Source organism: Pituophis catenifer, unplaced genomic scaffold (assembly GCF_029215685.1).
Source record: "Pituophis catenifer annectens isolate HBS135680 unplaced genomic scaffold, rPitCat1.0.hap2 SCAF_2, whole genome shotgun sequence".
NCBI lineage: Eukaryota > Metazoa > Chordata > Lepidosauria > Squamata > Colubridae > Pituophis > Pituophis catenifer.
In genome coordinates this window covers 78644965-78661073 of record NW_027256882.1, presented here as the reverse complement: position 1 = coordinate 78661073, position 16109 = coordinate 78644965, and positions in this window count along the sequence as shown.

The following is a 16109-nucleotide window of genomic DNA, read 5'->3' as shown; positions in this document are numbered from 1 at the left end:
TCTATTGATATCTTTTCTTTTATTTAATTTTTCTTTCTTTCTTCTTCTTTTTTTTTTCACTTCCCTCTAACCATTTATACCATTTTTTTCCAGACCAGATAATATTCAGATTCTTCCTTTAAATAGTTTAAATTTAAATAGTTTCTGATAGAATGAAATTCATATGTCTTTTTCTTTTACATGAAAAACGTACAATCTGTTGTGAACAGTCAATTCCCCTACATATCCCCCTCACTTCCCAACTACAAATTACTATACTTCCTCTTTTAGACAAGGGGGTGTATAAAATGTAATAAATAATATCAGAATGACAGATCAGAACAAATAATTTGCAAGCAAAATGAGTTTTGCCTCAGATAAATCCTCAGTAAGCATCTTTTGTCAGCTGTTGGTTTGCTCTTGTTTTAATCATATGAAATGTACACTGTTTCCAGTTGAGTATTCTTAAAGAAACAGACATTTGCCAAATAAGCTGAGTCACTAGAAGAATAATGGGCTCAGCAGGCCATATTTTCTGGTGGCCAGCTGCTTTCCCCCCATCCTGAAAAATGAAGGATAGCTACCTTTTTTTCAGAAATTTGTATTTAAATTTGCCTGCTAATTATAGCATGCCCTGCTTCTGATGAAATGAACACTAGTCAACATACAACTTTCATAATAACCTTTTTAGTGTTAACTGTACCAACGTACCAAATGTGTCTTTTTAAAAAAAAAAAAATCAGTGACGTAAGAAAAAGATGTTTGCAGTTCAGATTCACTCTACTGAACAAACACACCCACACACACATTATGCTTCTTGAAGCAATCAATGCAATGTTGTAGGCAGATACATGTTAATACAAGTTGGCATTTTAGATGTAATTTCTTCCATTCAAAAGTGTGGTTGGCTGAAGAAAGCTAGGCTTATCAACAAAAAGTTGATAGATTATATTTCCTTGAATAGTGCAAGTAGATATGTATGTACTGTTACCGTATAGACAAATTGTTCACATTCCCTACATGTACCTGTACTTGTCTGATGATCACATCAACCAGGGATAGTGTTTCTGTCCGGGTTTCTGGTAAGAGAAAGTCACATGGGAAATGTTGCACATAAAGTAGTACAAACATTTACATGGAGGTGAGAAAACGAGATTGATCTGGTATGGTTATTTCCTTATGCCTTGTTTCATCTCTAGCAAGGTATGAGGAACCTGTTGGTATAGCTATAAAACTAGCTTTCTGGAGAGCTATTGGGTCTACTACTGTTAGTCTGGGGATTATTCATCATCATGGTCAACTTTTAAGAATGAAAAACCTGAGCCCTTCCAAAAGTACTGGACTTCTCAATAGTAACCCAGGGAGCCATGATAAAAAATGTTAGGAGATTAGACGTTCTAGTTTAGCAACATTGGAGCATCCATAGATGCTTAGGCAGTGTCGAGCTTCAGGGCTTAACAATTGTGGTCTAGACAGCCTGGATACACCAATATATCAACCATACATTTCCCAACCTTACATATCTTTTTTTCTAGATCATCTGCCCAAGAGGAGAGTGATTTACTCCCTCTTGATCTTTTCCCCCCTACTTTGTGCCTCTTAAAACAGTGAAAAAGGAATTGCTATGAGGATGAAAGTGCTGTAACTTTTTGTGAGTGAATGGAGGAATTGTTTTGTTGTAGTTGTTCAGGCTTATCTGTTCTTCTGCTTTGTGTCAGAGAGTGTTACATACAAGCTTTTGAATGAGTTGCTTAATATTGATTTTGTTGGATCTGGATATTATTAGATGTGTTTTATCTCATGTGAATTTCTAAAATGTTTTAAATAAGGGTTCTAGATGAATTTCTGGTGTTGTGCCAGAATGTATTATGATTTTAGTAATTGTATTTATAATATCTGTTCTGCAAACTGTGTTAATGCCATCTGTATTGTAATATACACATATATATAGACTATAATAGCAAGCGGTATTACAAGTCCATAAATTTAGAACTAGTCCTTGTTTAACAACCACTTCTTTAGCAAGTATTTGAAGTTACAAATGTACTGAAAGAGAAGACTTCCGATAAGTCCTTGTAGTTGTGGCTGTTATACATCCCCATGGCTGTATAATCGCAGTTTGGATGCTTGGCAACTGGCACTCAATTATGATGGTCACAAATCTCGCAGTCATGGCATCACCATTTGCAATCTTTATTGATGTCTTCCTACAGGCAAAGTCAATGGGGAAGCCAACAGGAAGTCAGAAATTCCATATTTTCACACCTTATTACCATGCAGGATTCAGTTAAGAATGGCAACTGCATCTACTACAGCTGTGGTTGTAAATTAGCACTATCACATGATACAGCACTTTGTGATTGTGTCCCTTAGTGCCGATGTTGCTGGCCCTAGTTACCATCATGAAGCGAGGACTACCTGTAATGTCTATCACTAAAAAAAAGATATGGATATAATTGCCATATTGAAAATCTAGTTCATCAATAAATATTACGAATACAATTCCTAATTCCATGATTGTAGTCGTGTTCCATTGATTTGAATGGGATTGTTTGCAAATACAGGTAATCTTCACTCATGACTGCTTGTTTAATGATGGTTCAAAGTTATGATAGTCTTGGAAAAAGTGATTTATGACCTGTCTTTCAAGTTAAATCATTGTACCATGGCCCCATGGTCATGTGATTGCAATTCAGGCACTTGGCAACCAGCTTGTATTTACAACCAGTTGCAGCATCCTATAGTCGCCCAGTTACGATTTGCAACCTTCCCAGACAATTTCTAGCAATCAATGTAAATTGGGGAAGCCAGCTTTGCTTATTGACCAAGATTCATAATGACCATGTGATTCGCTTAATGATCACAGTAAAAATGTGAAATCAGCTCTGGTCACATAATGATTTGTTTAATAATTGCATCTCTTAGTGACTGAAATTCTGGTCTTAACTCTGGTCGTAATGCATTTTTTGGCATTTTCCTACTTGTTTTGCAATAATTTAAGTCATTTTAATATATGGAAATAATAAATAAGTATAGTTAATACTAATTAAGTTGTCTCATCCTGGCACTCCTTAGATTTATCATCTGGGGGTTATGGGATTGTGGTCCAATGCAAATATTGGATTGTCAGTTGAGGAACTTTATTTATGATAATAATTTAAAAGTTTCTATTTTTATGTATTGCTGAAATAATGTAAAAACCTTATAGTGCCTAAAGTTTGTTCTATTTGCATGGTTCCTACTTATTATATATAAACATAAATTATAGGGGAAAAAAACATTAGTTGATCAATTCTGCTTTAGTATTGTTCCCTAATTTTTTTTCTGATTTGAGACTTTTTAAATGCAAGTAGATCAATAAATGTGCTCTATTTTTTAATCATAAGTGAAAATAAAAGTTTTAAAACTAAGCTTGAGTAAACCAAGGCTAGTGGTTTAAGGAATTATGAAGATCATCCATGGAAACCAAAGGGAATTGTATGGAGAAAGGGGAAAGCTTTTCTGATTTTATAAGCAACTGAGACAGAGCATTTTACTTGTGCATCTGCGTGTATTTCTCTTGTACATATATGCAGTAATTAAATAATGTGATTTGATATGTGGGATTTAGACTTGTACTGACTTTCTTGAGCCTATTAGTTTTAGCCTCATTCAAATGCCTTCTGAAAAATAGGTGTTTTGGCATTGGTCAAGCCCCCCTCCATGTCTGCCATTTTGTGAATAAGCCAATACCCATTCTTTGTGAAAGCGCTAAAAGCACCTGATATGGCACTACATAAACATGGTGTGGATCCTAATACTAACCAATAAATGTTTCAAGCTACAATCTGAAATGTTCTTACTAAACAATAAAGCCTACTAAATGTTGCCGATCTTATTTCTAAGTAAACATGCACATCATTTTGTTTTGTTAAATTTGTTCCAGAGACAAAAAGACACCCAACATTGCTTCCATCTTGCATCAGATGAGATTGAGACAGAATCTGTCTCAGGATAAAAGTTATAGGTGCTACTCTCCATGAATCATTTCATTAACTATTAGTAGATGTCTGCTGTATCACAGTTACGTAATCGGGGGGGGGAGTCTTTTAGCAGAGATCTTTGCTCCTGTTGGCAAATGCTTCGAACTCATTGTGCCAAGCAATTAAATATGACCCTAGGTGTCTGTTGCATTCTGTTACCCATCTCTAAAAATTGCACTGCAATGCAGACCCAAGTTATTTCTATAACTATAGTAAAACTTCACAGGGAAACTTTTTTGATGACTAGATTAAGGTAGCCAGTACGCAGGCTGCATTGAGCCCCAGACATATTTTTGTGGGTCCCACAGCACTGTTGTGTCTTAATGATCACACCTCTGAAATTCAGCAACATGGCCATTTTGATGATGCAATTTTTTTTTCAGCCTCCAGGTGCCTATTTATATTACTTTAAATGAAAATGCTGTTCAGAGCTCCAATCCCCCCAAACTGAATTTTAAGCCTGATTCCAAGCTATTTATACTTTTGATTTCCATTTGTGTCTAGTATAAGTCATGAGGATGTAATGGCATTATTTGGCTACCAATCTATTTTTATTTCTAAGGATATCCACTTGCCAACAAATCTGCCAACAAATCAGCCTGGCATTATTATGCAAATGCTGTAAGTTTTGTGTTAGTTGGGTCATTATATAATTGCTAAATCTACTAATAAAAATGCATTATTAGCATTAGTGACACAATGTCATTTGCCCCCCTGCAGACACCCATAACTGGTCACCACCATTTCCCCATAGTCATGTAACATTTGAAAAAATGGACAAAGTTTACCTCCCCAAGAAATAAATCCACACTTTTTCTTAAGGCAGAATATTAAAATTTTCAGAACAATCTTTAATGCAGAAGGTTGTAAGCAATGTTTCATAAGATGAGGGAACAGAGGAACTGAACTTTCACCAGGGTTTATGGTGAATACTTATACTAATTTATTTTAAACTCTGTTTTTCCTAACAGAGAAAAGTATTTTATTAGATGTATACCCCACCCTTATGTACACTGAACAGAATCTGCATAATGCTCCCACTTCCTATTTTCTGCACAATAGCTCTGTAAAGTGGGTTGGTCTGAGAGAGAATGACTGGCCCCAAATCACCCTTCCAGCTTCCATGCCTAAGAGAAACCTAAGACTTACAATCTCTGGTTTCTGAGTCAGCCCCTAGACTAAACTGTAGAGCCAAATTTTGACCCGTTTGTTGAAGCCAAAAGATTGGGGGTTTTCATCACCTCTGGGGGGTAGGATGTTCTACAAAGCTGGGGCAGGGGGCTCTCTTCCTAGACCCCACCAGTTGAAATTCTTTGACTGTAGCTTACCTTCCCTGCCTGATCGAGTGATGGGCTAATGAGATGGGGTGAAGCCAGTTCTTTAGGTAATCTGGTCCTATGCAATGTAGGCAGTGGTGGGTTGCTCCTGATTCGGTCCGGTTCTTGCAAACCGGTAGTAATGGCGGTGGGAGGCTCCACCCACCTGCCCTGACGTCATCACTGACAATCTGCACATGTGCAGAAGCTTCTGCGCATGCGCGCATGTGCTCCCGTTGCGAACCAGTAGTAAAGGCAAGTGGAACCCACCCCTGCATGTAGGATTTTATAAGTCCAACACCTTGAATTGGACCCAGAAGCAAACTGATACCTAGTGCAATTTACAGAGCAAAAGTGTTATAAGTACCCTTCTTCAAGAACCCAGTATAGCTTTCACTGCCATACTCTGCACCAGCTGAAGCTTCCAGATATTTTCAGAATTATTAAATATCTCTATGTAGAGCCCACTGCAATAGTCCAATCGGGAGATGACCAGGGTATGAGCAACTTAGTGTAGAGACTCCCTGTCCAGAAAAGGACATAATTGCCACTCAACGTGGAGTTGAGCAAAAACCCTCCTGGCCACGACTTCCACCTACTCTTCGAACAGGAGCTGAGGATCCAAGAGGATACCGGGTCTGTCTGGTCTAGCCAGGTCCATCCAGAACCAAAGATGATAAGCTCTTGAGTACAGATGGGCTCATTCATAGCCAGATAACATACTATCTAAACTGTGTATGTAACAAACATATTTGAACATGAGCTTCTATTTTCTAATAATCAGAGATCTCATATTGGATGGTTCTTATGTAGTGGAAAATATGCTTTAGTAAACTCTGGAAAAGCCAGTTGGTCATAAATGGAAACATTTCCAAATACCCTGAAATATTCCTAAAGATATAAGAATCATAATATGTTTTTTGTTACTAGTGAAGCATAAGCATGAGGATTAATCAATCTATTGCATCATTATACAGTATTATTAATGGTGTAGTTATGTATTATACTTAATTCAGTGGGGGGGAAGCGTATTTCCATTTTATGAGATAATAGATATTAATAGGAAGAAATTGTAATGAAAAATGTTATGTTTACACTCCATAAATGAATTTTGTTTTATTATTCATACAACATAAAACATAGTAACTAACCCCTGCCCAATACCAGAATCCACCATTGCAGATCCCTGCTAGATGGCCATGCGGTCTCTTTTAAACACCTCCAGCAAAAGTGTCTTCACTTCTAAGAGTTTCTAAGGATGGAACTCTTAGTTACAAGTAGACATATTTCATTTTGTCTATGGCCTTCCTAAAACTTTATGCCCAGGATTGAATACACTAATCTGATCAATGCAATGACTTTAGTAAGTACTGGCAACTAAGAGTTCCCTCCTTAAGAGCCAAACACACAAGTGATATCCATTTAAAGTCTGTGCATTAAGAGGAAAAAAAATTCAAGAGCTAAGGAAAATCTCTTTATAGAATCATCTTTAAGAAAATGTATCTGTTCAGTGTATTCTTAATCTAGCAAATAAGAGGATAGGATTATCTTCATTGGGCTAATATTTGGGGAGGATCAGCCTCCCCTTCCACTAGAATCTATTTTCAGATTCCAAACCAATATCCACTGAAAAGTAGAATAGCTCTATAAAAACATAATATACACTATATCTAATGATCCATCAGACTACCAATAAACCCAACACATCCTAAAAGGAAGTCCTATGGTTTACTGCTCTATCCTTGTACAAAAATAAATAAATCCCATCATAGGATTCACTTAAAGGGGTTAATAATTGCTTTTCCTTTCTACCATCATTTCTCCATATCTATTATCTCACAAAATGGAAATACCCTTTTCCCCCACTGAATTAATTTGACCATGAATGAGTAGATTTCCTAATAAGATTTGGGGCAGTGAAATAATTTACCATATAATTTTAATCCTTTAAGTGTTTTCCAGTAAAGACTGACTAGAAGTTAATAAGGATTTTTTTACTTTTACAAGTTACTATGACCTAAAGCATATATCTGTGCTGTATTAATTGCAGAAGGTGCGTGTGGCTATTTCAGCCAACTGCTACTGTACAATTAACTTTAAAAGAGATGCTAGGACTTAGTAACATATAGGACCTAGAGAAAAAAAGTCTGTGTATGCCTCTGTATATGTGTGTTTTACTTAACATGTTCTGATTAAATAAGTTCAAAATAACACACACGTCTCTCTTATACACATTCTCCTCCTTGCTGTCTTGTACAAGATCACAAGGTTTTCCCTCTCAGTGAATTGTTCGTACATCTCAAATTTACCATGTTGGAAGATGAGACATTTGGAAGGCAGTCCCTTAAAGAGGAATCCAAAGCTGGTGAACCCCAAAAGATGCTTACCCTTTTCTAGCCATTCTGAACAATGAAGTATTTGTAAATATGCATTAATGTGATAATGAAAACAGAGCAGAATAGGTTATAAAAGAACAGAATATATTCTTTGACTATGGAAATGATCTAGCAGCCAATGTTTTCAGTTTAGAGGTCTGAATATTGGATGGACATTTTTAATACTGAGTGTAATATCATCGATACTGAAATAGAATATTTTAAACAGAAGAGAGGTTCAGATATTTAAAGAGGTTTGTGGTGGTGCAGTGCTACATGAATGTACTTGAAATCACTTTACCAAAAGCTCTTACACTGATTATTTGTTGTTTATTTAAACAATTTAGAAGCTGCCCAATTTCTGGAAATTCTGGGCAGCCTGTAGTTAAAAAAAGTAGCAACAATACAAAAAATAGTAATCGTGGAAAGGTAGAGAAATAGAAAAGATTCTAATAGAAAGACAGCTTGAAATGAAGCTGCTTCATTAAAAAATGGCTGATGTAGGTTATTTTCATGGTGAAATAACTTGAAAATCACCTATTCAAAAGCTGCTGCTGTGTTTCAAAGTTGTCCCATATTGTATTTTCAGGTAGATGAAGTAGGAATCTAAGTACTAGCAATGCCATTGTAAGCAGCCTAGAAACGTACTCTCAGATTAATACTGAAATTTCTATTAAACAAATAAGAACAAATTTGGAAAAGCCATTTCACACGCTTTCTTCTCTCTTGTTATTAGTTCACTTTCAAGTACATTGGGTTAAACTCCAAACAGTTCCCGTCCCTCTTTCTGAAAATAAGATGACCAAAAGTAGCTTTTGGCAGCAGGAGTATTGTTTTTTTATCAGTTTATAATTCTATCTGCTAAACCTCAAATATTAGAGTTTTATACCTTGCGAATTGTGTTTAGGTGAGTGAAATCTGCTGCCATCCAGTGCATATCCAAACATGCTTAAATCTGATTGGTTTTAAACTAATTGAATACCGCAATCCTGTACAGAAATACTCAGAGAATTTTGAAGTCCACATATCAGAAAAGAATTAAAGTTGACAAAGCATAATTTATATCAGTGAAACTCACTGAGTAAACTTTACAAACATACATACACATACTATGGTAAAATAACTCCATGGATAATACTCTCAGTTTCCTGGGAAAAGGTGGAAATGTGTGTGTGAGGGGGTGGGGGTTAACAAGAATATAAAACTGAGTTTAAATGAATAAAAATCAGTATATTTTCAGATCTGTATTTCAGTGTGTTCTCTAGCCAAAATATCATCTATCTTTGTTCATTTCTATACTACATCATTTTTGATTCAGAAGATTGCATTTACTTGATAATTTAACTCGAAATCAAATTTATACTTTTCTTACATCTGTTTCCTATTAAAGTGTTTACATGTGTAACAACCTTGGCTGGAAGCAAATTTACATGTTGACTGTAAAGAATGGTGGGGGGGGGAATGATATATTTCAAAAGCAAAGAAATGGCTTTGAAGGAAGTACCTGTTAGAACTTGAATGGCCTGAATGGCAAATTTTGTCTGTCATTGTGTTATGTAAATTTTTGGCCAAGTTTTCCACATTTCTTAAGGGACTGTCAGCTTGTTTTAAAACCGGAAAACAAGATGCTGTCATCTGAATGGCATGCACTTAATTTGGGGTATTTCAGTGTTGTTCCAGACCCACTTTTTTTAGTGCAAAGCAAATGTTCTGTCATTGAGATAGAACCCTTTTTCCTGTCACCAAGTGGAGGTCTTCTCAGTACTAACTGCTGGTGATCAATCAAACTAAAGACCTTCCAAACTCTATACAAGGCCTTCCATAGCTCTTATAGATTCAGAGTTTTTATACAAATTGGAAACAAGTGATCTTATTACAGTTATGAGCTAATGATAATGTAAATTTGCCGGTGTCAGCCTTGCAAGCCATATTAGGCCGGAAGCTTCAATGCTGCCACCTCTTCATGTGTGGGAAAATAGGAGGGGGGATTTAGGAGAGGGGAATTAGTAGACATAATAGCATTCTTCCTATCGGTCAAGGTCAAGGTGATCCAGCATCTGGAGGAGGAGTGGTCAGGGGCTGGGTCGAGGTGGAATGGATGTTGATTGGAGCATGTGATCGATTGAGGAGAAAGGGGGTGGCTTTGGGAGCTTTGAATTACTGAAGGAAAGCCTGGGCTTTTCAGATTCAGGATTTCCCAGATGTGCCAGTTTACCTATTCTAGTAAAGAGAACTTTGGAAAATGCCTGCTTCCACATCTTTACTGGGAGTTGGGGGTTTTCTGGAACGCTGACAGCCAGTCGAAAACCAGAAAATAATATTTGGTCAATATTTGGTCAAAAAGTCCAGATTATAATTTGGTAATGGAAGTCTATGATTCTAGGTTTGTACAATGTAATAGAATTCTATGGCATTTATTAATGCAAGCCATGTTTATTGGTGGTTTCACTTGAATAGAATAGAATAGAATAGAATAGAATAGAATAGAATAGAATAGAATAGAATAGAATAGAATAGAATAGAATAGAATAGAATAGCAGAGTTGGAAGGGACCTTGGAGGTCTTCTAGTCCAACCCTTGCCCAGGCAGGAAACCCTACACCACTTCAGACAAATGGTTATCCAATCTCTTCTTAAAAACTTCCAGTGTTGGAGCATTCACAACTTCTGCAGGCAAGTTGTTCCACTGATTAACTGTTCTAACTGTCAGGAAATTTCTCCTTAGTTCTAAATTGCTTCTCTCCTTGATTAGTTTCCACCCATTGCTTCTTGTTCTACCCTCAGGTGCTTTGAAGAATAGCTTGACTCCCTCTTCTTTGTGGCAGCCCCTGAGATATTGGAACACTGCTATCGTGTCTCCCCTAGTCCCTCTTTTCATTAAACTAGACATACCCAGTTCCTGCAACCGTTCTTCATATGTTTTAGCTTCCAGTCCCCTAATCATCTTTGTTGCTCTTCTCTGCACTCTTTCTAGAGTCTCCACATCTTTGGTGGGAGACCTTGGTGGGAGTCTACAAAGCTATAATCAAATGAGTGGTGTTTCCTAAATAGTGTTACATTTAGGAGGAAAAGTACTCCAAAAACTATTGTAAAATGCTACCATTTTATTTTTACCTGCCCTTTGAACTGCAATAAAGTATGACTAAAACACACACATCTCCTTTTCCTATGTAATTAAAGGTATCAGGTAAGCTCTAAGTAATGTTATGCTCCCTCTGCTGATTTTATAGTACTACAACAGAATAGCTGTGAAAGTGAATTGTCTCACTGAAATAAATGCCCAGAAGATGCCATGTGTTAGCAGAAGGTATACAACCTGAGGCGCTAGGACTACATGAAGTCCTTTAGGTTTGGTTCCCAAAGACCTCCAAAGTTTGTTACCAAATTATAATTTCTAATAATACAGAAGATGAAAATGATGGTTTACTTGACTGAAATGTGTAGGCTTCCATACAGGGGGACAAGAGGCAAAATATTTGTCATGATAAAACAGTTATAACGTATTTGCTTCAGATGTTTGGATGAAAATACCAGGTTACGTCATGATATCAGATGTGTTGTCATCTTGACACAATCTTTGCTAAAAATACCTGCCCTATTAACTATTATGGTTGTGCAACAGTTTGGAATTGAAGAGGAAAAGGTGCTTTGGTGACGTTATACATGTAGCAACTGTAAGAATACAATTTTTCTCTTTAAATTGAAGCACTATCCAGCACAGTTAACTAAATCTAAATTGCATTTTTAAAAAGTGATTAAAACTAGGCTTTGGCCTGGCACCACTAACTATTGTGGGACGAAAGGTCCATGCATCTCATTCAAATCCACACGCCCTTTGAAGGGCCAAAGAATTGATCAATCAACCTTCTATCCCCTCTGATAAAATCCTTATTCTATCATTCTTTTCTCCAATGTCATAGATTAGTCAGCCTTCCTTGGCCTTCTCCACCTTCCAGAATTCCATAATTTCCTTAATTCCCAATGCATCTGGTTGGGGAAGACTGGTTGGAAGTGTTAGCTACATATGTGGTGTTCTTGTGTATAATTTAGAGCAGAATAAAATCCATAGAATTATATTCCCAAGAATTCTAACATTTATTTTTGCTTAATTCTCTCAGAATTTCTTTTTGTGTATTTTTCCTTTCTTGGTTTTGTACAACCAGTGTGAAATTAGGGATGTGGCTGCCCCTGTTCACAGGTCTAGTGACAATGTTCTGTTTAGTGAAAAGAAATTATGTCTAAATGCAGTGCAACAGGCCAATCAGGTTAACGGAAGCTTCTTCATTATATGGGGTAAACGCTGAACAAAATGTTGTTAGCCTATTTATTATTTATTGCCATAGCATAACACCCACCAGATATAGTGAATGACAGCTTCCTTAATTCCTAACTGATTTTTTAATTTAAACACACAATTAAAGTGTGGTAGAACCACACATCTGCAGAACACGGGTTTCAAGAAGGTTGCCATAGACAAAATATGGGAGTCCAGAGGATTGTGGGGAACTTTTTTCCTATGACCTAAGCTCAAGGCACTTCCACCAAAGCATTTTAAATTACTGTTATTTAAAGACATTCCAGAGCTCTGTAATCCCGTGAACCAATTTATTTCCCAGTTGGCTGTGGAGCAGTTGAAACAATTGCAAAGTGAAGTGTGGTTCTTGTTTCTTCTGGGAAATGGGCTCCATTTCCCATTGGAAGAAGCTATTATCTCCACCACCTCTCTCTTCCTTAATTTCAATTCTTGTAAGGGAAACGCAAGCCCAATAACTTTGCTGTCTCCCTCAGAAGCCCAACTAAAAGGAGCATGGGGAAATTGACTAATGTTACCTAGGAACTGCCATGCAAAGCACCAATCTTAAATTGTTAGTTGAGTTCCTCTTTAACATGGAGTGAAAATATTTTGTTGTTGTTGTTGTGGCAGTCTTTTGGGTCTGCATCATCTTTGGCAGTAGAGACAGTAATTTTTATTCTTTGCCCTCAGCACTTTGTGAAGCAACTAATAATCTGCAGAAGTAAAAACAAGACAATGTGGAAGTGTGTGGGGCCAATAGGATAGGTTTGCCTTATCCAGTTCCATGGGCACTTTCTCAGGAGGGCACTGGAGACCTGTCTCCTCTTTTTTTTTGTACTATCCTGTGTTCCCCTTATGTGACTAGTAATGCACAGTGCTGTCCTGTTCATTGCCCTTTCTCTATTCCTTTAAAGTAAAAAAGAATAAAGAAATGAAACTCGTTCCCTCCCATGCTTACCAATTCATTTGCGCTGAACATATTTTAATTGACAGTGAGAGTGTGGAATAAATGGTACTGCAATTGAGTTTAACTCTCCTGGGGAATCTTTGGGATCTACTTACCTATTTCCTTTTTACTTAAATTGAGGTCTGAGACTGTGGAATAGAAAATAATAAGCTATAAGTTTAGGAACCCAACATAGATGTGAATCTACTCATCAGGATGCTGTCATTTGCCTATTCCAGGGGTGGGCAACTGTGGCCCTTTTACAACCTGTGGACTTCAACTCCAAGAATTCCTGAGACAGCCAAGCTGCCCACCCCTGGCCTATTCCATCTATCACTGTAAATTCTGGTCTTTCCTATGAATGGAGAGAAGCAAATTGTGAATTAGAAATGCCTCATTTTCAATTAGAAACAGCTTTTTTTACCCCAGAATGAAGCAGTTGTTTTATGCTTCAAGCAGTTGTTTTGTGCTATTTCAGTCCTTTTAAAAGTGTTTTAAGTTCAAAAAAACTTCTTTCAAGATCCAGTCACTTCCAAAGTGATTAAAACAGCTCAGTTTGAAACATCTGTTTCAAATTAAGAGAAATAGTTTCAAATTCAAAACGGAACAATTTTCATTTGAAATGATTTGCACATTCATACATTTGTTGCATGGCTAATTTGGGGGAGTGTGGTTATTACTTCAAAAAACATATTTAAATAGTAGTGAATGCTAATGCTAATCATTGTAAAGCTTTTTTTTCTTTTTTATTGCCAAAGGATACTGGGTCACCTTATGCCAGTCTTAGAGGACACCACATTTACCCATAATATTATGCATACTTTCTTTTTAAAGCCACAGATACCATAGACCCAAAAAGACATCTCTTATTTTTGTGTTTGATTATTCTACATAGCACAACACTTTCATATAACAAATTTGAACAATGTTTTCCTCTTCTAGCCACAATTAGTAGATTTTATTTCTGAAAAAAATGATAAATGTCTTCACAGTGTCTTTCATATAGATTAGAGAATATTACAGACAAAATAAACCAGAGGAACAGAAAAGACAGGAATATTGTTTCTTCAGTACACTATTATGTGGTTTTTTTTAAAAAAAAGATTATTTCTTCAGTCTGAAATACTTAGGAAATGTAAACTGAAACAGTTTATTCAGAAGACATCAAGGAGAAAATTCTCTTACCAGTTTCCCCAAAATGTGTCAAAGAGGGCATGCTTAATGTATTTTCATCAGATAATTCTTAGTGGTGGGATTCAAAATTTTTTACTACTGGTTCTGTGGGCATGGCTTGGTAGGCATGGCATAGCTTGGTGGGCATAGCATAGCTTGGTGGGTGTAGCTTGGTGGGTGTAGCTTGGTGGGCATGGCAGGGGAAGGATACTGTAAAATCTCCATTCCTACCCCACTCCAGGGGAAGGTTATTGCAAAATCCCCCATTTCCTCCTGATCAGCTAGGACTCGGGAGGCAGAAGATGGGAGCGAGGCCAGTTAGAGGTATTTACTGGTTCTCTGAACTACTCAAAATTTCCGCTACCGGTTCTCCAGAACTGGTCAGAACCTGCTAAATACCACTTCTGGTTTTCACATTATAATCTAAGGAAGCATTAACCCTAAAGTTCTAGGTGGCACTTTAAACACTAGCTCTTCTTTGTTCTGGTCAATGTTTTGAGGAGCTGTAAAATTGGCACCATATAGCTAGTTCCCTTACTGATGCAAAACTATAGGCAAATAACTATTTAATCCTCTCTGTGTGAAAAAGAACAGTGCAGGTTTTGACATAACATTCTAAAAAGCATTTGCCTATCTTTTGGGGTGTGCCAAGATCAGTTCTGATGCAGTTTCAGTATATTGGACGAGAGGGGAATTAAAGGGTTCTTTCTCTGGCTGGATTCAGACACTGTGCAAACTGTGGTTTGATTTTGAATAAGACATGGTGGCCTGGATCACAGAATCCTAGGCTATAAAACATGGTTAATAAATCACAACGTATGACTTTGTTGATCCTGTCAAGCCAAACCTAAGCAAAACAAATTGTGCCCTAAGAATGAATAATGTGCCATTGAATGTATTATATGCCACCAATAGTCACTTTCCATGAGATATGTGGCCATATAAATGTGATAAATTAATAAATACAACCATGCACTCTAATTGGGAGACAGTTGCTGGGGAGATAGTTTGATCTCATTAATATTTGACTTAGCTTTTTTAACACAACAGGAAGGTTTACAGTCTCAAAGAATTGCAGCAGCTGGTAAATTCATACATAAATTCTTACATATTAATTGTGTTCTTTTCTGGGTAAGCAACATTATATATAGCACAGATAAGAGTAAGTAATCATAAACCAAAGGAATTAAGGTATGAGATGACAAAAGGAAACACACCTAATATCAGCACCATTCAGTATTTTTTGCAAGCTTGGAGTTTTCTAACATTTTCACCACATTTTTTTTCATCTAGTTTTCTTGAACACTAATATTCACACTCATTCTACTCTTCAACACATTATTATAATTCTTGTAAAATCTGTAATGCACTTTGTCTACCATCATTTCAGCTTTATCCGAAATCATTTCATCACTTTTATTATTTTTAGTTCCATCCATTCTGCTGGAACTCTTTCTTTTGCCTCTTCACCCATTTTCAAAACCATTTTTTCCTTTCAAAATCACGGTGCATTTTATTGGTCACTTTTAAGTTTAGCAGTTTCATTTTCTTAGCTACATTGCTTGTGACTGTCTTTTTCTCTTTTTTAACCTCAGTTTTGTTCTGATATGCAATTCTTTCTTCATTCAAAGTGACTTTCATTGCAACAGTTCTATTGAGCATCCTTATTCATACTGGCCTTTCATATATGTAGCTCCACACACTTCTGTAGCTCACTGTAAAATAATTCTTTTCCCTCTGTTCCAGTTTCTACATTTTTTTTCTTATGTCCAGTGATTATGTTTGGGGAATTTTTATGTGTGTGCATGTGCTTTCAAGTCAGTTTTGACTCCTAATGACTGCCTGTTCTGCCATTTTCAGTGGTTTGCCATTGCCTGCTTTCTGGAGCTGCGAAAGAGTGACTGGCTCAAGGTTACCCAGTTAGCTTTGTGCCTAACGCAAGACTAGAACTCTTGGTTTTTGGTTGCTAGCCTGGTACCTTAACCACTAATGTAGGATATGTATG